This window comes from Saccostrea echinata, unplaced genomic scaffold (assembly GCF_033153115.1).
Source record: "Saccostrea echinata isolate AGI-Se365-2 ecotype Australia unplaced genomic scaffold, CSIRO_AGI_Sech_v1 ptg000016l, whole genome shotgun sequence".
NCBI lineage: Eukaryota > Metazoa > Mollusca > Bivalvia > Ostreida > Ostreidae > Saccostrea > Saccostrea echinata.
The window spans coordinates 24,992,830-25,005,833 of record NW_026889765.1 but is presented as its reverse complement, the minus strand read 5'-3'; the positions used below and the strand labels follow the sequence as shown (position 1 = coordinate 25,005,833).

At 31.9% G+C, this 13,004-nt stretch overlaps 1 long non-coding RNA gene across 1 annotated transcript; it reads right to left on the bottom strand.

The window, feature by feature from the left end:
* Positions 1–6,672: 6,672 nt before the first annotated feature.
* LOC133189048 (uncharacterized) lies at positions 6,673–12,995 on the bottom strand. The gene is made up of 4 exons (XR_009721391.1): positions 12,922–12,995; positions 10,602–10,718; positions 6,974–7,096; positions 6,673–6,741 (listed from the first exon to the last, which is right to left on the bottom strand). It is a non-coding gene; the product is annotated as an uncharacterized LOC133189048 (long non-coding RNA).
* Positions 12,996–13,004: the final 9 nt, after the last annotated feature.

Sequence of the window (13,004 nt, the reverse complement as noted above, 5' to 3'; positions counted from 1 at the left end):
TCTTCAAAATATTAAGATTTTCACGACAAGAGGTCATTTTTTAACGGCGGTCATTTTTCAACGAAAGTCTGGTTCGGTTCGATTTTATACCGGCGACCTATGTAAAGTTGAACTTCCACACTAGGCAAAATCGTTACGTTCCATTCTTTAATCATTTAATTTCAATATAATAATTAATTCTGATTGGATAAAAAATTCTTTAGATAACTGCATCAATTGAATTTGGAGATCATTTGCACTTAGCAGCCGGAACTACTTTGTCTGAGTACCCTTCACATGTATACTTCTCGCTTCCAGATTACTTTGTGAAAGAAAAATGAAATACTTTTACTCTATTTTCCTGAATTTCAAAACTTGTCCGTTACTTTCCTGAGTTATCTTCTACTTTCGTTTCTATTCGAATTATCCCCCTTTGCTAAAGAAATAAGATCGTCTGCAATGTCAACAATGCAGTTGCGGGAAAGAAGGAAAGAAATCATCATACTTATGTTATATGTTTGTCTTTGAGATAACTGGTATGAACAATAGAACTGTGAAGAAATGTTTTTATGCTACCAAAGCGGGGAAAGCCGTTAATCTGTTAATTCGTAGGAAACGAATGCATGTGAAAAACGAGGACGGAATTCTTTAACTGCTAAACAGCCGGCAACAGACTCTTCTAGATTTTACAGCATGTTGTGTTTTGCATGGACAGGCTGTGATACGTATTTATATGTTCGGTTTGAAATTCAGATGAAGATATGCGCAAATGAAATCCAAAATTTCTGTGACCTAGAAAGAGTTGTTAAGGTTATATTTGAGTAGCTCCCCTTTACATTTACGAATCTAAAGATATTGGCTTACCTGGGGATACCATTGGGATAAAGCAAAAATTAATAACACAACAGGTAATTTTTTTGTGTTAAAACTGTTATTGTTAGAAAAAGCTGGTAATGACAAGACAGTATTTGAAAACGTTGTTTGTTCGTTATATGTTGGACAGTCATTCCTTCTCAAGTTAAATCTCATCATTGAAAGATAAATATTAAATGATTAGAAATAAATCTTATTTTTTCTTTGATCGATGTATCATAGAAAGCTTGGACGTAAAACGTCATCAATCCAATGCGCGTAGATCTGTACATTCAGCCATTTTGAATTTCAGCAACGTTGTTGTGACGTATTCCTACGCACTGTCTTTGATGCTTAAATCAAATATTAAAATGAAAGAAAGTTTCATTTTATTATTTTAATATCATAATTAAATGATAAGAAATGAAAGTAATATTTTTTTCTTTGACTGACGTATCAAACAAAAATTTGGACGGAAAACTTTTTCATCAATGCGCTACGCGCATTTGATACGTCGGTCAAAGAAAAAAATATTACATTCGTTTCTTAATTCTAATATGCAAACAGAACATTTGCCTTTAATCGGCGTTATGCTACTTTGTCCAGTGAAGTCAGACTTCCGCCCTAACAAAAAAATACTATAGTTTACTACGAAATGAAACATATTAATTAAATGAAAGCATATTTACTATGAATTTCAAATTGTTATATCTTATTTTCTCCATACATAAAATACGAATTTTGAAACTAGATGGAAGCATAACTTTACTTCCAAAATTGACACCGTGGAAAAGGAAATTTCAGAAATTTAAACGCTCTAACTCCCGAAAAAAGTCCTTAGATAGTTTTCCATATATAGTAAATCAATGTATAAAAATATTTATTATAGTAAACTATAGCTAACTATATTCTTTTGAATTTTTGTTTGGGTGTGATATGATATGACCAAAAAAAAAAATGATTTCTGTTTCTTTGCAAAAAAGTAAAACGAAGAAAAAAGAAATTATTTAGTCAATTCTTGAGAGACCTTAATTTTGGCTTAAGGAATACTTTAAAATCATTACGTCCAATTTCATGCTTTGCGTCAAATTTTAATTATTGTTTGTTGTTTTGAGATTTTGTCACTCAAATGAAAACACCAAACACTAACGAAGGCCTTTATATTTAAATCTTCACATGGCAGTTTGGGCCTTTGAGCAATGAGAGTTTTTAAATGGTCTAACGCCTACCGTGAGAAGGAGCATCCAAAAAACAATGACTTTCATTCCTTTCGCCAGGCGCTTGGTTACAGAAATGGCACTGCCTAATTTTTAACGACTAAGGTTTGTCGCGGTACCGAGAATGAGATATGAGCCCTAAAATAAGCTACAGATCATGCAACAAGTTACTCATTAAATAAAAGCAGTAAAACATAGCAAGTAAGAACCAAGTGAAAACTCACATTGCCGTTCACAACGATTGCCAAGGTATGGGAAAGGACACAAACATTTCTGAATTTCACCAGAAAGGAAACATGTTCCTCCATTTTGACATGGATTGTAACTGCAGAATGGTAGACGTGGTTGATTGCAGTAAGGACCAGTCCATTCGGGGGGACACCTACATCCCACAGAGTCGTGCCACTTACAACATCGTTCAGAGTCTTTATTAATCAAAACGAAAAAGATTTATAAAATAGAATATGAATTAATCTGATATAATATAACCATTAAAATAAAATAAGACAGAATTACCATGCCAATATGTTCCCTGTTATAAGCTCTAAAAAGTAAAGATGTTAACTGATATAGACATGAGAATACAATACTGAAGAACATCCTTTTTGTGGTAAGACATAAAAAATCTTGGTTGAAGAATTACTAAAACTCAAATCTCTTTACAGTTGTAAAATGTGATCTTTTAATAAAATATATAAAAATATATATGAAGAAAATCAGAGACAATCGTAGTTTACATGTATATGCTTTTATATTCCTTTAATAGGCCTTTTAAAGTCCTTAATGATAAGAACCTGGATGGCATAAAACAAACAACTTATTTTCAATATTATTTGATATTTTTAAAATTTTACTTATGGAATAATTTGAGGCCTAACTATTGCCATAGAGCTACTTCTAAATTTAATCTTCTTTAATTCGCAATGAAAACTAAAGTTTAAGACAACATGATAATAATAATAACATGATTATTGATTAAAATTAAATAATTATGAGTTTAGGTTTTTGAAAGAAATAATTATTTAAGACGATGAAGACAAACATAACTTCTTATAATTATTTATTTTTGAGTATCTTATTAAAATATCATCTATGAAAAGGGAAAGAAAAAATATATTTTGAAATTGTAACGACTAACTTTGACAATATCTGCCTTGAAGGGGGCATTCGCAACGAAGAGATCCTCCCAGCATTATACAGACAAGGATTAGACTTGTGACTACAACAAAGCAAAGCAACAAGATATAGAAAAAGATTTTTATGTCTCTACCGAGGCTTCAATAGAGGAAATTTGTTAAGATCACAGAATTAAAAAAAAAAAAGAACATGATCAGAAGAAAAAATTCAATAATTTTATTTAATTTCATTTAAGTGAAATTACGTTGCAAACTTTTAAAATTCCCTTATGGATACAGATTCACATTAGCTTCTACATGTTTATGCACATAATATTCTTTGTTCTTATTAAATTTATGTGATGAAAAAAAAAATGTAAATTATCAATTGAAAAGGAGATAAATGCAGCATTAATCTCTTTTACATTTTTAGAATTAACATATATATATATATATATATATATATATATATATATATATATATATATATATATATATATATATATATATATATATATATATATATATATCAGCTCTCTCTCTTTTTCTCTTTTTTGAAATATTTATTTATGGATTAAATCTTGAATAATGTTTTTTTAAGAATAAAATTAACTTTTTGATGTAACAATATATTTAAAGTAACTTTAACTTTGAGATGTATGAAATTTAAGAATTTGAATAGAGTACACCTGCTTCCCCTTTCAAGGTATTTGATAACTGTTCTATGGAAAAAAAAGGCATGGATCAAAAGTTCACAACTTGCAAAAAGTAGATCATAAGAGACAGTTTGTCAGTGGAGACACACACAGTGAAAATTTTAAAACTGTACCAAACAAAATACCTACCTCTGACTCCTAGTTGAAAATTGCAGGCGACCAAAAAAGTCACAACAAGAAAAGAAGTAAACATATTGGTTCACAGCTTTAGTTTGAATCTGCACATCACTAGGTACTTGATTTTGCAACTTTGCTTGCATTTAAGCTCCTTATAGGCAGTTCTGAAAGAAAAAATACATCTGATAAATCATGTCATGATAAATTATTGTCAACAGCTTATTCTCTTCAGGGGCAGAAATAAAGTACATAATTGTATATTAGTCAATTATGTAATATGAATTTCATTTCTGAGTTTTTACTTACAATTGCACTCTTTCAACAATTATTTCATCTAAGAATTAAAGTTAACTAAATCTACAAAAAAATATTTGTAATACAATATTCTTCACAGAAAGCACGACTACGCCGGATGAATCGTAAATTGTAAACCAACACGTTACATGTACAATAATACTTTTGTTTGACGACATGAAAAAATACTGTCTATATGAAGGGAAAACTTGATAAACATTTAAAGAAAATATAACCTTAAATAAAATAATGGACAAATTAATAGAAAATCAAATTGATGACAGGAACATGCTTAGCTAAATGTTCAACTCCTCAATAACTTAAGCATTTGGAGAGATTTCCATCAGCAAATCCCAGTCTTCTACTTTAATTCCGTCAAAAATACACCTAAGCAGATTGGAATATATAGTGTTCTGTTACATCCCAAGGTAGATTTCCATATCTACATGTAAATGCAGCTCAATATGCGCAAGAGTCTGGAAAAGGGTCCCAATGAGACATAATGATTGACAGACAAAAAGACATCTCTAGACGAATAAATGAAATGATTTTATGCTGTCCCTTTGATCTTCCTCGATAAGAGACTACATGATTAACTGAGCGTAGTTATAGAGTAGTGAAGTATGACTTTCCATTAAGTTGTACTTTGTCACATGTAGATATTTTTGGTGAAATTTGCATTAATATACGTGTTCCTCAACACCAAACTACATGTGCCATTGATGACACATGCAGTCATAAAATTGACATAAATTTACTGTCAACTGCTCGGCTATCATGCATGTGCCTTTGTACAATATACATCTACATGTAGTACAAAATGAAAACACGCCATTGATGTGTGTATAGATTGATATGATGTCGTATGTATTTTACATATAATTTCCCACTATCAATAAAAATCTTAAATTATGTCCAAACGCCTTAAAATGTCATTGTTTACTGGTAACATTTTTAGACATTGATCGTATATCGTCAATTTCTTAAGATTTAATTTGCCAACAACTTGGCAACAAGGGCATAGATGTTATAAACATAAGCAATATTCTGAATCATCAAATGTTTAGCTTTGTATTTTAAGTTGAAATCTACACATTGCATTTCCTACAGATTTTCCCAACTTTTGCATCCTGAATTTTCCATTACAAACTTACTCTACAATGCTTAATTACAAAAAAAAAAAAATAAATAAATAATTAAAAAAAAAAAAAAAAAAAAAAAAAAAAAAAAAAAAAAACAACAACAAGAGTTTTAAGGGCTTTAACGGTCACCTGAGTATAATACAATTAATACTGTAAAAGATCCATAGAAAAAAAAATCAACTGATAGATGTGTTGCCCAAAAGCAAGAGAAGGGATCAACACCCTCGAGCTCTGTGTAGTTTCTAAAGACCAAGTATACCAACAATCTGTTGGAATTTCCAGAGGCACTAACTATTCTTCCCGTTTGTTACATTTTCAACTGTGAAAAACTGTGATTTATTGATTGAATAAAAGTGATATTCTGGATATTCTCTCAGAATGATAACTATTCTGTCACAGTGTGAACGGATATCAAAGTAAGTAATTAAAAAAATATTTTCTGGTCTGTAATAAGACACTTAACCATCTTGATAGAAATAAACCTGCCAATTTCTTCCCAAATATTAAAATCCATGTTACAATGTTTTCAATCTTACAACTACTAAGCTATGACTTGCAAACTGCTTAACTATGACGTCACATCCTAATGACACTGTTTTTAAAAAAGACAGAGGCAAAGGTAAAATGAAAGGAAATATAATACACAGAAAATTCAATGTTTGTGGTTGTATATTAGGATTTTTTCAATATTTTTACTTGTGCTTCGCAGAATTTATTATTAAAAAACTCAACATTTCCATAAATCGACGACGATTTATCAATAAAAATGGCTATTGGAATTTTTATTCATACTGTATGTCCGTTTGATACTGGCATATTCTATGGAACTCGAAATAAAAGACACCACTGAGCCTGCAATATCTGCTAGAATATCTACTGACTAAAGACATTAATGACAACTAAACTGTAGGAAAAACCGGATAACTTTTCAACTCCCCCAAATTATATGGTTATATTCCACAGTCACCTGCATATGACGTTTGTACCTCCCAAATGATTTGATACTCAAGAGCTAATTCACTTTGAAGCAGGGACAGGCTATCAACAAATTAGGAATGATACATGGCTTTAAAATATCTTGTTTAAAGTATTCTATGATCCTTTAATGACCACTTTTGCATACCTCTCATTATGTCGTATGTTGATTGACATGTTTCTTACCAATTGCTAGAGTATTGCTATAATACTATGACATATTTTCCGTTGAAATCTTGAAAATTGTCAAACTTCAACAACAATCTAGACAGTTAATTTTATTTGAATTTTGAAAAGTGAATGCCAATCAAAGGAAACAAATTAAGTCTTCTTTCTGAAAACGAAAATAAGAATTTTTTAGCATCATGCAATACGTTTTAAAAATATATCTATTTCGATGTTTGATAAATAATAAAATACTAGTATAACGAATGTATGTATCAGAAATTTTTGGAAATGATAATTTATACATGTAAACTGCAATATCTTTTCCATGTAAGTCTTCATTTATCATGCGCAACAGTGAAAATTATAAGTTAATGCATGTACATATAAAAAAAACGTACAATTTTACCAGTCGAAAACTTATCTTCACATCTTTCTGCTTTTAATTCGTCGGAGAAGATGCCCTTTTCCTCAAACAGGACAGCTGTTAGTCTCCCAGCACGGCTCTGGGTATACCTGGAAAACTAAAACCATATCACTCTTAATAGATTTTTGTATGTACAAAAATCCCATTCCCATACTTATCCCGATTAAAAGATTTTTTTATCCGTAAAAGTGTCATACATATCGTTCTTAATATATTCATTTCATTATCAATTTCATATTAAATTTTATGAAAATTGTTCTTATACCTTGTTGTCATAAGACGTAGTGACGTACAAAGGTAAATCAAGAATAATGAGCTTTAATCTTAACTAAACCAAAGTTTTAAATCCGCATTTTTGATTATCTACATTGTATTTTGTGTCGCCTTAATGTCTAGTCGCTGTTTGTCCATTAGTTAAATTCTCATATTTTCGACTTGTTCTTCAGAATCACCAAGACAAAGCTTAGTCCAATTTACTTGCCTCAAAACACTTTTGGATATAAAAGGAATTTGGAATCGGTGATAATGAGGAAATTGAGAAAATGTAATTTTGTCATTTTGAATCTTTTAATAATGAACAAAACAAGAGGCCCAAGGGCCACATCTCTCACCTGAGCACTGTAGCTAGGAAAAAAGGAAAAATCAGTTTAGTATTAAAAAGCTTAAATGCATAAGTGGTCCCAACCTACCCCTAAAAAGGGAGTGGGGGGGGGGGTCATGATTTGAACAAACTTGAATCTACACTATCTGAGGATGCTTCCGTATAAATATGACAAACCGTGGCTTTGCTGTTCTTGAGATTTTTAAAGATTTTTCCTATATATTCCTATGTAAAACTTTGATCGTTCATTGTGGCCCCACCCTACCCCAGGGGGTCATGATTTGAACAAACTTGAATCTACACCACCTGAGGATGCTTCCATATAAATATGACTAATCATAGCTTTGCTGTTCTTGAGAAGAAGATTTTTGAAGATTTTTCCTATATATTCCTATATAAAACTTTGATCGGCCATTGTGGCCCCACCCTACCCCCGGGGGTCATAATTTGAACAAACTTGAATCTACACCACCTGAGGATGCTTCCAAATAAATATGACCAATCATAGCTTTGCTGTTCTTGAGAAGAAGATTTAATTTTGAAGATTTTTCCTATGTACACCTATGTTAAACATTGATTGTCCATTTTGGCCCCACCCTACCCCTGGGGATCATGATTTGAACAAACTTGAATCTACACCACCTGAGGATGCTTCCATATAAATATGACTAATCATAGCTTTGCTGTTCTTGAGAAGAAGATTTTTGAAGATTTTTCCTATATATTCCTATATAAAAATTTGATCGTCCATTGTGGCCCCACCCTACCCCCGGGGGTCATGATTTGAACAAACTTGAATCTACACCACCTGAGGATGCTTCCATATAAATATGACTAATCATAGATTTGCTGTTCTTGAGAAGAAGATTTTTGAAGATTTTTCCTATATATTCCTATGTAAAACTTTGATCGTCCAATGTGGCCCCACCCTACCCCTGGGGGTCATGATTTGAACAAACTTGAATCTACACCACCTGAGGATGCTTCCAAATAAATATGACCAATCATAGCTTTGCTGTTCTTGAGAAGAAGATTTTTGAAGATTTTTCCTATGTACACCTATGTTAAACATTGATCGTCCAATGTGGCCCCACCCTACCCCTGGGGGTCATGATTTGAACAAACTTGAATCTACACCACCTGAGGATGCTTCCAAATAAATATGACCAATCATAGCTTTGCTGTTCTTGAGAAGAAGATTTTTGAAGATTTTTCCTATATATTCCTATATAAAACTTTGATCGTCCATTGTGGCCCCACCCTATCCCCAGGGGTCATGATTTGAACAAACTTGAATCTACACCACCTGACAATAATTCCACATGAGTTTCATCTTTCCTGGCCCACTTGTTCTTGAGAAGAGGATTTTTCAATAATGCCATTAATTTTTTGCTATTTCGTAATTATCTCCCCTTGGAGGAGGGCGTGGCCCTTCATTTGAAAAAACGTGAAACCCCTTCATCCAAGGATACTTCGTGCCAGGTTTGATTAAAATTGGCCCAGTAGTTCTGGAGAAGAAGATGAAAATGTGAAAAGTTTACGACAACAACGACGCCGACGCCGCCGCCGCCGACAGACAACGGACAAATTTTGATCAGAAAAGCTCACTTGAGCCTTCGGCTCAGGTGAGCTAAAAAAAAATGAATTTTATATAAAGCCATGTAGAGCAGATTCATCTCTCATCGAATCATAGGAATGAGACTCAAAGTTTGATAGTGAACATAGGAATATATTTTTCCCTCCCTCTCGAATAGCTATGTAATGAAAAATATCTGTGAAATCACAAATACTCTTGGGCGAAATATATATTTTTGTAAACAAATGAAATATTTTTCACTCTCAAAAGGAAAACTTATCCTACGAAAATAGATGACATTTCACTACGTTAATTTCAAGAAGCAAAGATTCAAGAATTTTTTTTTATTCAAACAGAGACCTGCAAAAGGATGGAACAGTAGCAAAATTTCAAACTGAAAATGTATACATGTCAGAAATTTATGTTCTCAATAGAGAAGGGTCATGATTTAGTAATCTTAAGTAAAGCATCCTCAGATTATAAAGACTGAGGTTTTTTAAGTCAGGGGTTTTCGAAGTAGGATAGGGAATCATCAGGAATTTGAATTTTTTCATATGATCCAATGAAAAAATAAAAAAAAAAAAAACATGATCAAGCCTATTTATATCAATATGTAATCATAATCTGGTGGTGCAGATTCCCGTTTCACAAGTGAGTAAGGTTGGGTATCTGCGTTTCTATGCAAATGATATTTTGAAAACAAATTAAAAGTTAAGATTAATTAAAAAAAAAAGAGGTTACAACCAATTTCCTTTAACATACTTTAACATATTTAGTTCTCACGACAAGGTATATTCAATACCCATTATAATGTCATATTATGACGTCATTGCTCCTCAATAATAGAAGAAAAGCATATTATAAAAACAGCTTCAGCATAGCTAAATAATATATATTTATAGTGCAGAAAAAATGCTATTACAAGAAATAATTTTTTTTAAAGAATTGATGCTATTCTTCACAATGACAACACTTCAATTGTTAATTTTCTTTTCTTTCTTTTTCTTTTCTTTCTTTCTTTTTTTTTTTTTTTTGTTAGTCTTGAGTTGAAACATGATTAAAAATCCGTAGCCTGGATTACATGTACATTTCTTTAAATTTTAGATTGATCAATTCATGCTGCTTAGGTTGGAATTTGACCTCAATTGAGGATCAAAATTTTTCTCTTAGTTAAATGAAGGTATGTGTTTTTAAATTATCAACAAATTTATTTTGATATATTAAGATCTGCTTGTACATTTGAATGTTGAAATTTTATCTATATTGTCTTTAACATGATGTTTATATAATCAAATCAGTTTTTTTCCCAAACCAGAGGTCATAACATGTAAATTTCCTGTATTTGAAGTTTCAATACCAAATTTGAATATTTGGAATAAAAATGAGAAGTATTAAATTATAGTTTCGGAAAAATTAAATAATTACAATCGCAAAACGGCGGGAGATAATCTCCAGCACATTCACATCTGAAATCCCCGTTGTATGGTACACAGGTCCCTCCATTTTTACATAGATCATGCTGATATGGGTCAAAAGGTTTTCCTGAAGTAGAGAGCTAAGATGAAAAGATTTACATATATTCATATATATTTGAAAATTAAACAATTGCATATTGTCTATTTTTACATACATTTTTTTTCAATTTTCTAATAAACGTGGGGAAAAAATGACTATCAAAAGATGATTACAATGTCTGTACATGTACTACTAAATAATATCGCTAATCGTCGTATTCTACATTTATTTTTTCTATCTTCTTGCAGATTTTCTAGAGTCTTTTTAGATTAAAAAAAAAAAAAACAACTAAATACCATTACATTTTTTTAATGAAAATAAGAGATTATATAAAATATTTTCACTGTATATATCAAATGCCGCATTTTGATTAACTTTTAATAGCAGGAGGTATAAGAAGAAAAGTAAGATTTCCTTAAGGTATGCACCAGTTTATCGATTTATATGAAAAAAGCAGAATCAAAATAGCAACATGATTTTTGCAAGACCTGAACATGTCTGTGATAAAACCCGGTAAGTCTGAATTCAAAATGACATGTTGGTGTTGTAATTCAATGTCAAACTTTTTGTCTGAATGTATGTACAAGGTGCAAAAATAAATTTTCTATTTTATGTCTTCTGAAAAAAGAAATGCTTGGCAAGAAAAAAGTTTAATCAAATCAGTTGATCAGGCCCCAGGATCATGAAACAGACTTAGACTTAAGTCCAATTTTCAATCGCCTGTAAAATTTTGATTAATTATTGAATTAATCTCTAAATCTGCAGATAAGAAAGATTTTGACTTAAGATTAAGATGTTTCATGATCCCGGGGCCAGGTCAGAACAATTTTAACAAAAGACAAGTTCAAGTTCATTTATTCACTCAAAACCATGTAAATATGTGGTACATGAGGACAATGAAAAATATTTACAGCATATAAATTCAGGTCAGAGGTACAAGTATATGATATACATGCTCAGAAAAGTGAAAGAGGACAAAGAGAAGAAGAAAAAAGATAAATACATATTACCACTTATACGAGCCTGGTCTCGGATAAGTGAGTTTATTTCAGTAACCCTACTAATATTTATCTATTCCGTATAAGTTATGTACATTCGGATAAATATAGATTTTCACCCTTAGTCACAAGCTATCATTCCGGATAATTGAGGTCCATTCGTATATAGTCTAATAGTAAGTTCTCTTCTACCTCCTTTCTCAAAGAATCGATTAAACGGTAAGGTCATGGAAAATTTTTGGGAGTTAAATTGTGGCAATGTTTTAAATTTTACCCACCCACCCTCCTCTTGTTTTTAGAACAAATACTGCTGCTTTTTGTTATGTCATTGTAGCTGAAGACTGCCTGCTTCGTCCAGCTTCCGCAAAAGCCTATGTCGCGGTGGTGGATTATGGGTGTTCGCATATTCCCTAAGGACAGCTTGCTTGGTCCAGCACCTACATCAGCCTACGTGGCGATGGTGAATTTTGTGTGTTTGCGTATTCCTTAAATACAGCCTGATTGATCCAGCGTCCACATCAGCCTATGTGAAGGTGGTGAAATCTGCGTGTTTGCGTATTCCGTGATGACTGCCTGCTGGGTACAGCGTCCACTTCAACCGATGTCGCGGTGGTAATTCTGTGTGTTTGCGTATTCCGTCGCACCTCAACGCAACTGGAGGAGTGCAACACATATTCTTACGCTCATTCCATTGTTTATCCTATTGCCATGTAAATTGAAATTCAGGATTTGAATTTGTGCATTGGCTTGTAATTGACAAGCAGTTGACTTGATTGATATTGAATTGATTGATTGATTGAATTTGATTGATTGATTGATTGATTGAACTTGATTGATAATTGAATTGGTGACGTTCATGCACTTGTGACCTACCCAGTGCATGATCCGCCCGATTTGGGTCGTCACATTTGTTGTATTGATTGTTGATTGTGGGGCAGCCCTGTGGTAGCCCCAGCAAATTGATCACCGCGGCCAGAAGCGCCAAATTAAACAAGCAAAATAAAATCTGTTGTTTGTTTATTAATAGGGAATCTGCAATAATGTAGATATAATAATGGTATAAAAGAGAAAAAAGTCATGGAGGACAGACTAAATCATATGTATAAATTACAAATTTTTTTTATCAGTGTCTTAGCATCTTGTTTTGTCATCAATTGAGAAAATTTAAGTATATTTGGTCTAGTAAAGAACATACGATAATCATAAGAATGTAAATTAAAGTTTAATCTTACCTTTTGCACCAAAATGATAATTGTTGGAGGCTAAATATATTATAGTAAATAAAAACAAAATTGGCATTTTAGTCCAATGTGCG